Raw genomic sequence first — 11,638 nt, 5'->3', positions numbered from 1 at the left:
TCTCTTGATCCCCCTTGCTCTTTCTCCCTCCGAGTGCCTGGCTCCATCCAGGCGGTGATTTGTTTGGTCATCACAGGCATCTCAAGACAGATCATATGTGGAGCCTTCTCCGTCTTCTCCCAGTCTGCCATCAGTCCCTGTCTGGGACCTTCAAAATGAAAGAAAAATGAAAGTCCCCTTGAAGCTGACCCCAGCTTATTTATACTCTTCACACATACTCTTATTTCCCAGTACAAGCCCTGCCGTGTGCCGCTTGCTGGCTTACTCCTACCATCATTAACTCAGGCTCTTCTGTCTTTCTTTTTCTTTCTTTCTTTCTTTTTCTTTCTTTCTTTCTTTCTTTCTTTCTTTCTTTCTTTCTTTCTTTCTTTCTCTTTCTTTCTTTCTTTCCTTCCTTCCTTCCTTCCTTCCTTCCTTCCTCTCTCTCTCTCTCTCTCTCTCTCTCTCTCTCTCTCTCTCTCTTTCTTTCTTTTTTTGGTTTTTCAAGACAGGGTTTCTCTATGCAGCCCTGGCTATCCTGGAAGTCACTCTGTAGACCAGGCTGGCCTCAAACTCAGAAATCCGCCTGCCTCTGCCTCCCAAGTGTTGAGATTAAAGGCGTGTGCTACCTAGCCAGTCTCTTCTTTCTAAATGGCTTTGGCTACCACCTCCCAGACTCCCCTTTACACCTCCCAACATAACCCAGATCCTCCCTTTTAGGTAGCATTTTCAAATCCCCTGGGTGGAGGAACTGCCTGCCCAAAGCTACTTGTCTCCACAATAGAGCTTGCTGACTAAACACAGAGCTATCTGGTGCTTGACAAGTAAGTAACAAGTAGGGTTGTCATTTGACAAATAGATACCTTCAACAATAGCATTTTCAGGGGCTGGAGAGGTGGTTCAGCCCTTAAGAGTACAGACTGCTCTCTTGCAGAGGTCCTGAGTTCAGTTCCCAGCAACCACATGGTGGCTCACAACCATCTGCAATGAGATCTGACGCCCTCTTCTGGTGTGTCTGAAGAAAGCATTTTCAGAATGGAGATACCGTACCATTGCAATTACAGAAAGAAGTTTTACAAAGCTGCATGTTCATGCCATGCAATCAGTATTTGTTGAGGCCATCTGTGGCCTGTGTAGAGTCCTTCCATGTGTCAGGCCATTCAGTCAACAGTGGTGTGAGACTGGGTGATTCAACAATACCCTCTCAGCAGTGACTGCAGCAGCTATGGTTCAAATCTAGGCAACTGTCAAAATAGCTCATTCAGTGTAGACACAATCTTTTGGCCATTTGGGTGGATCTATAAAGACTGAAACAATGGAGGGAACAAGGTCTAGGGGTTCAGGGACAAGAGGCTGTGTGATCTAGGTGACTTAAGGACCCATGGCTCGGTCTGCTGGCGTGTAGGTTCTATTTCTGTCACACCTTACTGCAGCTGTTCTTAAGCTCCATTCCTGAAGTTGGATTGCCACAAGCTGCCTTAATGGCTGAGGTCTCTGTGACTCTACAGTCTTAGGCACATTGGGTCTGTGTCCAAATGGTTACCATCAACATGAAGAGGACACAGAGCTGCCTGGAGTATGGACATGTCCATTTGTCATCCTCTTGACTCTAACAGAGCATCTGGTACCACCTGGTACTCAGGACAAGCCTGATACCTAGGTGAGGGAATGATTGTGTGATGTCCAGAATGTGATCTCTCTGGGAAGAACAGAGAGTTCTCCCTTCTTAGTTATCATCCCTAAAGTCTTTCAATCATAAGCCATCCTAACTACTCCTCTAACTATGCCTTCCTCCTCTTCCTCCTGGTCCTTTCTAGTCTCATTGCCGCACTGGGATAATTAGCATCCCTCTTCGCTCCAGAAGCCTTGAATTTACCTCAAGAATAATCCATAGCATTTCTACCCATCAAACACTATAAGGTATTTTCTCTGTGCTAAGCATGTGCAAGGCTCCATAGGTATCAAAAAAGTGTCCCATGCTTAGGAGCTCTCTGGCAGTGGAGCAGCCAATGAGCAATAGGCAGTTATAGTGATATTTGATGGGAGGTGAGGGGCATCCAGTAAGACTTGTGTAGATGAGGTTCAGGGAGTTTCTTAGAGGAAGTAGCAGCTAGATGGAATGCTGAGTGCTAGTCAGCACCACTGGAATCAAATGCCTCCCTAAAGTTCAGGCCAGAGGCCATAGCCCTGGTTCTCGGGAATAGGTGGAGTTTGGTAACAAAGAAGACTGATGGCGAATAGCCAGGAAGTACATTCGAGGTCAGGCAAGCTGTCTGTGGCAGAAGGCAGAGTTAGGGTTCCATCGTTCCTTTATCTCTATCTTGGAGAGTCAAGATAGAGATGGTTGCCAGTGTTTGACCCACACCTGCTATCCAGGGATGCCCTCATTCCCCACTGTCACCAAAGCTCTTCTTGAGAGAGAAGATAGTTAAAGGTGGTTGAAGCTAAGAATTGTAGTACAGCTGGACAGTTGGTGGTGCATGCCTTTAATCCCAGCACTTGGGAGGCAGAGGGAGGTGGATTTCTGAGTTCGAGGCCAGCCTGGTCTACAGAGTGACTTCCAGGACAGCCAGGGCTACACAGAGAAACCCTGTTTAAAAAAACAAAAACAAAAACAAAAATGAGAGAGAGAGAGAATTGTAGTACATTTAAGCTTAAAAATAAATGAGACTCAGACTATGGTTATTTTATTTGGCTTTGACAATTACTAGGGGGAACCCTAATCTACTCGTCTAACTGCTGGCCTAGCTACCTCCCCAGCGGTTTACCCCACATACTTACTGTTTCTCTTGGCCACATGCTCATGGTTCCTTTCCCCTCAAGGCAGGTTCCTCTCTTCTCTCCTTCCTCCTCCTTGCTTCTCCTCCTCCAACCCAGGTCACACTAAACCAACCTACCTCTAATCCTTCCAGTAATAGGCTGTGGCCAATTTTATTTAACCAATGGCTTTAAATCAAGGAACAAGGTTGACCCAACAGAAGCTTGTAACTCTGAGAAGTTACTGGTAGGCCTAGACCTTCTGGGATAGCATTTAGCATTATAATACATAGCAATAGACTAACCCTCAACAAAGAATCATAGGTTTTGATATCTGTCATGGTATTTCTCAACTTACCCACCAGAGCAAAACAACCCACTCCCCCCCACCCCCAAAAGCTGTTACCTAGAGCCAGGCACTGTTCTAAGCTCTTTAACTATATGAACTTATTCTGTTCCACGAAGTTACTATCAGGCCATTTTACTGAGGGGCAGGATTGTTAGTGCTGCAGCTCTATAACCTATGCACATAATCATTTTATCGTCCTTATTACTGACAGCTCTGAGTGAAAGGGAGAGTAAATACCTTTCGGGATGTTTTCTAGCAATGAGAGCAGTGTAAAATTCACAAAAGACTCATGTTTCATCTCAAAAATCCACATGCATTCTGCATATATTGCAAAATAACCCCCCTGCTTGTTTCATAAAAGCATAACCAAGTAAGACTGATGCTCAAGAGAAACAAAGTAAGACTGATGCTCAAGAGAGACAAGCAGGGTGCCATTTAGCTGGAGGTACTGAGCAGCGTCCTTAGCTGGAGGTACTGAGCAGCGTCCTTAGCTGGAGGTACTGAGCAGCGTCCTTAGCGGGAGGTACTGAGCAGTGTCCTTAGCGGGAGGTACTGAGCAGTGTCCTTAGCTGGAGGTACTGAGCAGCGTCCTTAGCTGGAGGTATTGAACAGTGTCCTTAGGAACAGAAACTGCAGAGGGAAGAGCCCAGGCAGGCTCGGGCCCTGGGGTTGGAGGAGAGGTTAAAGGATCCTGGTCCCCTTGCATCTATGCTCTGGCTTCTCTGAAGTCAGGGTGCATGCTGGGAAGGCTGGTGGAGACTTTCCTAGATTATCTTCATCATGAAGATACCAATGGCCGTTCCCTCTCCATGACCACTGGGTTCTCTGGCTCCCAGTTACTGATGCTTGTCCCTCCTATTCCTCCTCCTCTTCTCCTTCTTTGGTTTTCTTCTGCAGGCAGCCTCCTTGAAGGTCCTCTGAACCCATGTGCCTGAGATCAAGCTCAGGGGAATCTCTTTCTCGTCAGCCAACAACATTTAGTTCCTTTTGTTTTTCTACCTCCTGTTTCCTAGATGTTTGAACGTTTGTTCATGTTGAGCCATGGTAGTACCGCCGTTGAGTGGTATTAAAAACTAACCACCACCCAGAACCAACTTTTCTAAAGATGAGGTTGCGTGTATCCTAAACTGGCTTCAACCACATTAGGTAGCTGTTGTCAACCTTGAACTTTTGATCCCCCTTTCCCAGTGCTGTGATTACAGGTATCGCTGCATGATTTATGTGGTCCTGGGGATTGGACCTGGGGTTTTGTACAAGCGAGGTAGATGCTCCTATCAACTGGGATACAACCCCAGGCTCCAACATTTCTCTCTTTACTCTTCCATTTTCAAAGAGATTTCTGTCCATAGACAGTCCTTGGCCGTCTCCTTTCTGCTGCAGACCTCCAGTGGCCTCTCCCACAGCTGCTTGTCAGGTCCTTTCCCACTGAGGTCAGACTGCCCAGCTTCCCCTGTCTCCCATGCTTTCAGCTTTCCAATTGTGTCTCCTCAGCATTGTTCCTTTATTCACCCACTGGGTCATTACTGAGCACCTGCTATTGGCCAGTTTGTTCCAGGAAGAAGGGTGCCATGAGAAATAAGGCCAAATGATCCCATGACACATAACCGTGATAACAGATGAAATAAACAAACGGAAAGCCATGTAGTAACTGAATAAAAAATAAACATACATGTGGTGGAGAAAATAAAATAAGATAATATGCAGAGTGGCAAGATAAGAGAAGAAACATCAAGTGACAAAGGGTAAGAAAAGGCTGGAGGGAGAAAGAGGAGGCCAGTGTGGCCGGAGTGTGAGGCTGAGGGAAGGGGAGGGAGGCACAGGACAGGCAGGAGTGGAAGCTGGGACCAGATCACATAGCCTGTTTGCCACATGCTTGAAGGAGCTTGACTTTCTTCTCCGTGCTTCAGGGGAGTGTGGATGGAAGGACTTCCCTGGCTGGTGTGAAGATGGGGGATGAGGACCTTGATTGGGAACAAGAAGAACAGTTAGGAGGATATTAGAGAGCCCCAGGAGAGTGGCGGTGGTAGCTTGGATAGTGCCCTCTTTGAACAAGGTAACAAAGAGGGAAAGAGATAAACAGAGCCAAGATAGGTCTCAGGAGCAGCCATTGCAGGGTAGAAAAAGCTCTAGTGTGGGATCCTGGGACAGTCCTGGGCCCGGCACTCACTGACAGAGTCCTCATTGATAAAATGAAGACAATGGTCCCTGCTCTCAGTTTCTCAGGATGGGGAAGTGAGGAAGGCAATACCCACCACCTTCCCAGCACCCCACCCGTGGTGCCCGCTACCCAGTGTAGCTGGGAAGGAAGCTCAGCTCAGCTCGCATTTCATGGACCCTCTTCTCTATTAGAAGTTGAAAAGAAAAGATTCTAACCCTCAGGGGTAACTTAAAATTGGCTCTGTCACAACGAAGGGTGGATCCGGAGGCCTTTCCTTGTCTTCCTATGTCAGAAAAGCTCCAGCCAGGGCTGAGCTTGTCACTGGTCACTTGTCACTTGTCAGCTGGTCTCTGTGCTCTCAACATGAGCCTATGGTGGGTCAGGGAAGGAAGAGGAGGGACCATATGAAGAAAGGACAGGATTCCAGAAACTCAGCCTGGGTAGACATTGACCTGCTGTGGGTGGAGCAGGTCAGTTCCCAGCCCTTTCCGTGAAAGTTCTAAGAGCAGAGGTCCTAGCCCTGGAAATCCCCAGCCTACACTGGCTTGTGGCCTACTTTGTCCTGTAGCCCTATGGGAGGCCTGGAGACATAGTGCACAGAGATTTATTAGGGCATAAATCAAAGGTCAGTGGAACAGGAGAGTGAGAGTCTCTTTCGATCTCTGAGTGTGGACCCTGGATCTCAGGTCCAGAAGGAAGTGGGGGAACTGATGTCAACAGGGCACCTATAATATGCTGGCAGCATGCCGTGTCATGCTGATGGCATCAAACACCTCCTTCTCTTTTTTTCCCAATCCTTTCTCCCCCGCTTTTTATGGGGAAAGGACCTCCTATGCAATACAGGTTGGTCTAGAATTCATGATTCTCCTATGTCTCCTATGTAACACAGGCTAGTCTAGAACACAGGATTCTCCTGTGTCTCCTATGTAACACAGGCTGATCTAGATCTCATGATTCTCCTGCATCAGCCTCCTGAGTGCTAGGATTACAGATATGTAATCTACTTGTGTTTCCATTCTTTTCCCCCTGTCCTAGGAAACTAGGGCTTTGAGGGCTACAAGCACCTTTTTCTCTGCCATAGGCTTGGTATTGCAGACTGAATCTGCCCAAAGGACTCAGAGAACTCCAGTGGCAGGCTGGGAGCATGGTGTAGAAAGACCTCACTGATGTGTGCTGCATGTGGCTGGACTAGAACCTTCCCTCGCTACTCTGAAGCCCTGAAGGTTCTTCACGGGATGTTTGCCAACCTCTAGAAGATTACCCAAAAAAGAAACTTTAAGTTGTGTCAACTGGCTCTCTGACTGTAATGTATGGGGCAAGCCACTTAGCCTCTCTGAGTGTCAGTTAGTTTATAAAATAGGGTTCATAATCTTTGTCTTGCTTGCCTATTTGTAGGATTACGAATATTACAGTAAGCTGAATAAATGATAGTCCTTGACATACACCACATCAAGTCACCTTTCTGTGTGTTTGTGGAGTGCTGATAGCCTTCTCTGACTCCCTCTATTACACAGTGCTTGGGCAGCTCCTCTCTGTCCTCATGGGAAAGCCGTGCTCCCACAGGTCACCGGGTCCATGCCCATGATGTTTGGAGCTCAGACATGTGGTAGCATCCTTTGCTTTTCAGCTGGCATGTATGGCCCCCTTCCTGGGCTGGCCTGGTGATGAGGACTGGCCCTGTGCCCTGCTCCTCTGCCAGCTGGGCGGCTGGGCCAGCAGCAGCTTGGACAAGCTTGAAGGCCCAGCAGGGCCTCTGTTAGCGGCAGCCTTCCTGAGCCCTCCTTTAGCACTGGGCCATCTGGTGCCTCTGTCCCCTTTTGTGTGCCTGGGATGAGATGGCAGAGGCAGAGAAGCAAGAGAGGAGGGGACAGGGGGTGCCATGGCCAGCTTTATTCCCAGTTGAAGAAGTTTGAGGGAAGCTGATCCTGTGAAAGAGGTAGACTCAGGAGGGTGTGGCAGGATGGAGGTGGTGCTAGGATCTTTCTCTGTCTTTCTCTATCTGTCTCTGTCTCTCTGTCACTCTCTGTCTCTCTGTCTCTGTCTCTGTCTCTGCCTCTGCCCCCCACCCCGTGTGTGTGTGTGTATAGAGTCTGGGTAGATGCAATGAAGGGGAGACAGAGCAGGATGCAGGAGCAAAGCCAGAAGGGAAGTACTGGACTGAGAAGAAAGCATGGCACAGACCATGAATCAAAGTCATCAGAAAGCCACAAAGGGGGCTGGGGACATAGCCGCATTGGTGCAGTGCTGCCACATAAACGTTAGCTCCCTAGCACCCATGGAAAAGCTGAACATTTTGTGTGTGCCTGCAATCCCAGCACTGGGGAGGTGGAAACAGGAGGGTTCTTAGGGCTTCCTGGCTAGGCAATCTAGCTGCTCTGGTGAGCTTCAGAATCATTTATTGAGCCCATCTCAAAAGATAAATGTGGAGAGTGATGGAGGAAGGTAGCCAACATCAACCTCTCATCTCCACATCCAGGGATACATCATACACATGCGTACCGTGCTCCCTGGGAACCTGGGAGCTGGAGGAATGGACAAAGGTGTTGGCAAGTCTCTGAGGGAAATATATGTGGCTGCTCTCCTCCTGCTCAAGGAAAAAGGAAGTGAGAGAGTGTGGCTGGGGCCCTTCCCTGTTTAGGTGTGAGGTGGCTGAGGCCTGTGGGTGGTACCCACTATAGCTGCCTTGAGGTTCGAGTAACCCCCTCCACAGCTCCAGCTCAGGTTCCTGTCACACTGTTGAGAGGGAGTCTTATTCCACCAAGAACCTTCAGGATGGGTGCAGTCTCGGGCTGGGGAGGAGAAGTCACCCTGACACACAGGCATCCTCTTTGGTGTGGTCCCCACAGCACTGGGCACTGGCGTGGGCTTTAAGGACTCTAAACTCTGGGGTTTCACCATGGCAGGGCATGAGGAACAGTTAGGGGATGACAAGCGTAGTCCATGACAAGGCCCCGGCTTTGTGTTTCTCTGGAGTTGTTGGAGTTGAGCTTCTTTTCTGTGCTCAGCAAACACTTTCCTTGGGAACTGCACAGGCCGACCTTGGGTTGGAAACATCTCTTCCCGAAGGTACTGTTCTCAGAGTCCACTCAGAAATAAGCTCCCCTGCCTGGCTGGTTTTCTAGGCATCTCCTCATTCTTAGCTGCACCTTTCTGAGGTATGGCAAGCCCTCTTGATGTCCCGGAATAGGCCCTGTCATTGGTATCGGCATCTGTCTTCGGGTCCCATCTGGTCACCATTGCCGTCCTCTGAACTAATTTCTGACGGAGCTGCTGGGAGAGCACATTAGGCTAAAATGAAGCTGAGTGTGATTGATTTAGCACATGTAGGACCATTTAACATCAACCAAGTCCACAGGGGTTTGGTTTTTCCCCTCCCACCATAATAGTCATTTGAAGAGCATGGGCTAGACGCTCTAGGGGAACATTTTGTAATTCTGATGGCCAAGTAGAGGTTCCCCCAACCTGCTTCCCAAATGGGCAAGCGTGTCATGGTTCTACCCCTGCTCAGCTTCAGAGGGGACCGCGGTGCGAGTGGGGAGAGCCCACTGCCAGAGTCACGGTCACCTTGAGGAGGGTCAGGCCTTGGCTCAGAAAATCTTTAAGGTCACCAGGTGAAGCTGAAAATGGATTGAGCTAAGTAGGCAGGTGACGGCCATTTACACGCGTCTGCAGACAGGCTCACAGCTGGCTTGTCTGAACCACCTCAGGTAGGTATAGAGGTGACCTTAATTAACTGCTGTTTATTGAGTACTTATGGCTTAGGTGTTGTACTACATGCAGATGGTCACAATTAGTCCTGCCAGCCACCTTGAGAGGCAAGAGTGGGAAAGGCATGGTCCAGCGAGACTAAGGCATAGTCCCACTGTCACATAGCTGGTAAATGGCAGAGTCACTTTTTAAACTGTCACCAAGGGAAGCCAAAAGCTGGGTGCTTTCCAGAGAGCTGTCCTTCTGTCTGGCCTGATGGGAATGTAACAGGATGAGGGGCATGGGTGCTGGGGTGCTGCTGTTGGAGTGGTCAGAAATTGTTGCAAGGCAAACCCCAGGGCTAAAGATGCAGTGAGTGGCAGGCAAGGTAGAACACTAGCCTAGCATGTGTGACACCTTGGATTTGACCCCCAGTACTGTATAGATTGGACATGGTAGCATATGTAAATCCAGCATTTGAGATGTAGAGACAGGAGGATCAGAAGTTCAAGGTCATCCTCAGCTAGACAGTAAATTTAAGGTCAAACTGAGACACATGGGCCCCTGTCTCAAAAGGAGAGAGAGAGAGAGAGAGAGAGAGAGAGAGAGAGAGAGAGAGAGAGAGAGAGAGAGAGAGAGAGAGAGAATGAGAATGTTCCATCTCTTCAGCCCAAGCAGGATATTAATGTTTAGAAACTGACGTGCATTTCTTTCAAATGGAGAGACTAAGAGGCACAGAAGCACAGCGCATAGCTGGAGTAACGGCTCAGTAGGCAAGAGTAAGTGCCTGAACTTGGATCCTAGCCTGCATCAAAAGCTGGGAATGACTGCACCTGAGCCTGGAAAAACCCCAGGGCAGGGGAGGGGGTTGGGGGGAGGAGGGCAGAGGCAGGAGAATTACTGGGGCCTGCTGGTTGCCAGCCTAGTAAAGACCTTTTACTGAAAGGGGTTAGACAGAGTGTGATGGAGCTGGACACTTGACGTTCTCTTCTGATATCCTTGTACATGCACAGACAGACAGATACACAGATACATACAGACACACACACACACACACACACACACACACAAAGACAGAGATAGATACATACACACTGACAGTCGCAGACACACAGAGACAGACAGGCACACGCACACACATTTCAGAATGTGGGCAGAACACAGAGTCTGGAGAGAAGCTTGAAAGTTCAGGTCATGTAGGGGCTACTCTGTGGTTCTGTTTTCTTCTTTAAGGGTGAGATCCAGAGAAAGCGTGGAAGAAGGAAGGCGCATGTCTGAAGCTGCCCTGTCAGTGGCTGTGGAGGGGGGGGGGGGCACTGAAGGAAAGGAAGTGTCAGGACAAAGGAGGAGGGCTCTGTGGAAGGGTGTGCGAGGACACATCCACAGAGACAGGAGACGGTAGGCCTCGAAGAGTGGGAGGATGGAAGAGTGACACTGGCAGGGAGGGTGGGGGCGCTATTTATAGAAATGGGGAAGTCACTGGCAGGAGGTGTTTCAGGCAGGGGAGGGGACAGGAAGGGGCAGGAGGGGAGTAAATTCCGTTTGGGAGCACAGATTAGTGGATGGACATCTAGGTAGTGGTGGTCAGTACTAGGGGTCCCTGACCATTAGCCTCAAGTCACCCATGAAGAGGGTGTTGGACGGCCTCACTGTCCCTGAGGTACTGGACTTATGGTAACCTCAGAAGCCTGAGTGTTTTGGGGGCCGTGGGGGTTGTCATCAGCCACCTTGTCAGCCGGTCCCCCTCTGGTCGTCCATTAGACTTTCATGAAATCTATAGCTACAGCATCCATTGCCTTAGAGGCTGCTCCCAGCAGGAGTCCTCACATAGACCCACTAAGGCCTACCCCACCTCTCCAAAGGACAATTCCCTCATCCTCCACAGCCCTGCCCTGACAACAGAGGCAGAGGCAGAGGCAGAGCCAGCCAGGAGACCAGGGGAGACATTCTGGCTCACAAGGCCTGGCAAAGCTCTGCCTGGAGAACACAGAGACCACTCATCCTTCCCCTAAGAAGGGGGTTGTCTGAATACCAACGACTCCTGGGTCCCTCATTCACCAACTCTGAACCCCTTAATCATTTCACAGAGGCAGACACCACACCATGTGAATCTAAATTTTAGTATTGGGTTAATTCCAGGTTCCAGGTGAGAGAGACAGTTCTACAAAGAAACAAATTATAATGGGAATAAAGAGTCACTTACTCAAGCTTTCCAGCCTTTGGGTACGGCAGCGAGGATAAGGTGATGGCAGCGAGGTTAAGGTGACCACAGCCCTGACAGACACTACAGGAGGAATTATACCTCAGATTTGGGGAACTTGAGGCATTTTTCCAGAGGAAGTGATGTTTCAACCTAGGAAAAAAAGAAAGCTAAAAGCTGTTCAAGAAGGGGAAAGAAGGGCTCAGTGGTTAAGAGCACTGACTGCTCTTCCAGAGGTCCTGAGTTCAAATCCCAGCAACCACATGGTCGCTCTCAACCGTCTGTAATGGGATCCAATGCACCCCTCTGGTGTGTGTCTGAAGACAGCTACAGTGTACTCATATAAATAAAATAAATAAATCTTAAAAAAAAAAAAAGGGAAAGAGAACTTGTTGTGGGCCACAGGAACACTAGGAGCAAAAACCCAAAGGGGAGGGTTCCAGCTGCTCTGCAGGGGGAGGGTTCCAGCTGCACCATAGGCACCAGGACACTCTCTTAAGAGGAGCTC

The 11,638-nt window shown here is 49.1% G+C and overlaps 1 long non-coding RNA gene across 1 annotated transcript; it reads right to left on the bottom strand.

The window, feature by feature from the left end:
* Nucleotides 1-7,116: 7,116 nt before the first annotated feature.
* On the bottom strand, nt 7,117-11,279 carry LOC116070628. The gene is made up of 2 exons (XR_004110485.1): nt 11,134-11,279; nt 7,117-8,510 (listed from the first exon to the last, which is right to left on the bottom strand). It is a non-coding gene; the product is annotated as an uncharacterized LOC116070628 (long non-coding RNA).
* Between the last annotated feature and the right edge of the window lie 359 nt (nt 11,280-11,638).

The sequence above is a fragment of the Mastomys coucha genome, unplaced genomic scaffold (genome assembly GCF_008632895.1).
Source record: "Mastomys coucha isolate ucsf_1 unplaced genomic scaffold, UCSF_Mcou_1 pScaffold1, whole genome shotgun sequence".
Classification (NCBI taxonomy): domain Eukaryota; kingdom Metazoa; phylum Chordata; class Mammalia; order Rodentia; family Muridae; genus Mastomys; species Mastomys coucha.
This window is presented reverse-complemented; position numbering and strand designations above follow the sequence as displayed.